The 2,728-nt window shown below is 36.5% G+C and overlaps 1 long non-coding RNA gene across 1 annotated transcript; it reads right to left on the minus strand.

Moving 5' to 3' along the window:
* Positions 1–326: 326 nt before the first annotated feature.
* Positions 327–2,207, minus strand: LOC127092627 (uncharacterized). The gene is made up of 2 exons (XR_007792239.1): positions 1,591–2,207; positions 327–1,490 (listed from the first exon to the last, which is right to left on the minus strand). It is a non-coding gene; the product is annotated as an uncharacterized LOC127092627 (long non-coding RNA).
* Between the last annotated feature and the right edge of the window lie 521 nt (positions 2,208–2,728).

A 2,728-nucleotide genomic window follows, 5' to 3' on the forward strand; every position in this document is an offset into this window, starting at 1 on the left:
TGTTGGACATGCAATTAGACCATCCCACATACTACTTTGAATTGCATCCATGATATGTCAAACCTTACCAAAACCTTGCTGCCAAGAACCAAATCCAAATGCAAGTAGCCACACTCATATTTGAAGCATTATGGACTCATAAGAACATGATACAACCAAGCCAAGGAAAGGCCAAAACATGACAACCAAAATCTTCCAACCATATCCATGGGCATAACACAAACAACCATGAATACAAACGCACAACCATACACATACCTTTCCTAATACCTAACATGTTCATCTCCAAGCCATGACAAAAATCAAAGCAAGCAAACCTAGCACTATTTAACACAACATTTCAACATTATTCCATGATATCACTTAACATCATAACCATTCCAACATATTGAACTACAACATTCAAATGCATCCTAACCAAGTCTACAACAACCATGATAATAACAACTAACGATCCAATTCGCAAACCTGTAACCAAATACCATAAAGTACATGATAAATGGGATACTTATGCAGGAAACACTTAAAAGTTCTGGTTCAGACAAGTACAGGGTCATTGTGATAGACGAGGCCCATGGAAGATCATGAAGCACAAATGTCTTTGAAGGAAGTTGTAGCCCAATGTTGTGATTGCAAGCTGATTGTTACATCAGCTACTCTGAATGCACATAAATTATCAAATGTCTTTGGAAGTGGTCTGATCTGTCATAGTCCTGGGAGAACATTTCTTGCCAATGTATTATAGAGAAAAACTCCATGTGGAGATTATGTTGAAGCTGCAAGCTAGAACTATTCATATAACAGGCCCTCTAGGTGACATCCTTATCTTCATGACTGGCCAAGATGAGATTGGGGCATCTTGCTATGCCCTTGCTGAAAGCAGGACCAAGCAGTAGCATACCAAATCATGTCCAACATTGTGCAATGCAACATCCTCCAACCATATTAGCAAGGCAAATCAGTATTCAATGATTCAGATATAACTAACAACAACTTGATAATTTCAAATTCATGTAACAGGGTAACACATAGCAGACTACCAATATGAATAATACCACATCAGCAACATAATTCTTGAGGGCAAACAATCCAGCAGATCCATATCATTCTAATTGAAAAGTGTCTAACTGAATTCTCATGACTTAACTGACATTTTCCACTAACAAAATGGACACGACTCAAAGTTAGTTATCACCATCTCCTTCCAAATTTGCCCTAACTGAATCTGAATATCTAACTAACATAACTAACATTCTAACATTGTGATCTAACTTCTAACAACTTTCAATAAAAGCAAGCAAACAGAGTTAACCTTCTGTTAACTCAATCACCATTATAAATTCACTCTTCACTGTCAAAAATTCATTCTTCAGCTTCTTCACTCTCAAAAATTCATTCTTCAGATTCTTCACTCTCAATCTTCAACCAGTTCACTCTCTATCTTCAACCAGTTCACAACTCAACCTTCATTCAAGTTCTACAAAGATTCACTGCATCAATCAACAACAACACACGGTGGCAGCAAGTAGAAGAAGAAGGTTACAGAAGTGAAATTGAAGAAGAGCAAAGGGAAATAAAAGGATTCAGTACCTGTGATTCGCCGGAGGGCCTCCGTGTCGGATTTCCACTCCGGTAAGTTTCTTCCATCGTTCACTTCAATTATTGATGCACCTCCCCTGAACACGAGCATGCTTCGATTCACCTTCAATTTCGCGCACAAGATATCACACGATGTAGAGATTTGGATTTCGGCGTGGGATCTCGTAGTTCCGATTCAGGGGGGATGATGATGAACTAAAATTGAAATAGGAATTTAGTGACAGTGATTAGGCTTCGTTTCATACCTATGTTGTTCGGCGAGCATTCGAAACGGGAGAGCGAAAGCGAGGAGGATTGAAAGCGATGAAGAAGAGTATCCAACGCGTGCTGAAAGTTTCATGAATCTTTTCTCACAATGTGGACCGTGCTTGACCGTGTAAGGCTTGGGCTTGAGGCCTAAGCATTTCCAATCCACACATTTGTATTGCTTCCCGTACCCCCTCACTCCTATGCACATTGGCGAATGGGCCTCTAATGTGAGGCCCATGCACAATAACATGGATCTATTTTTACACCCCCTTGGTACTGCAGTGCATAGGCCCGATCCCAATTTTGTTGGGCTTGTTTCTTGCTTGTTTTTTTTATTAATTAGCAATTAGAGGATTTAGTCGGTAATTAAGGAATTAATTTAATTAGGGATTAATTAGTAATTAGGATTTTTAGGTCTTAATTAATTAATTAGGTTTATTAGGCTAAAATGATTAGTGAATAACTAATTAGTTTTTTTTAGAAATATATTTTGATTAGTTTAATTAGATTTAAAAGATTAGGTATTAATTACAATTAGACAATTTTTTAGAATAATTAGATTTTGTTTAGGATTTAATTGATCTTAATTGATTTTCATGAATAGATTTAATTCAATATCAATAGTTTTATGAATTGACCATTTTGGCCTTTATGGGTTTGTTCTACTATTTTAGCCATATAACATGCTCCCTTAGGAATTTTGACTTAGAATTTTTAATTAAGTTTTAACAATTGCATGCTCCCTTAGGAATAACCTTTGAAGTTAATTCTAACCATTAGATTATGATTAATCATAGATCTCAAATTAACTCAAGCTTTCGATTCAAGTTGATCAAAAGCAATTTTGATCAACTAAATCCTTTGACATTGTATAACCCCA

This window comes from Lathyrus oleraceus, chromosome 6 (assembly GCF_024323335.1).
Source record: "Lathyrus oleraceus cultivar Zhongwan6 chromosome 6, CAAS_Psat_ZW6_1.0, whole genome shotgun sequence".
Classification (NCBI taxonomy): Eukaryota; Viridiplantae; Streptophyta; class Magnoliopsida; order Fabales; family Fabaceae; genus Lathyrus; species Lathyrus oleraceus.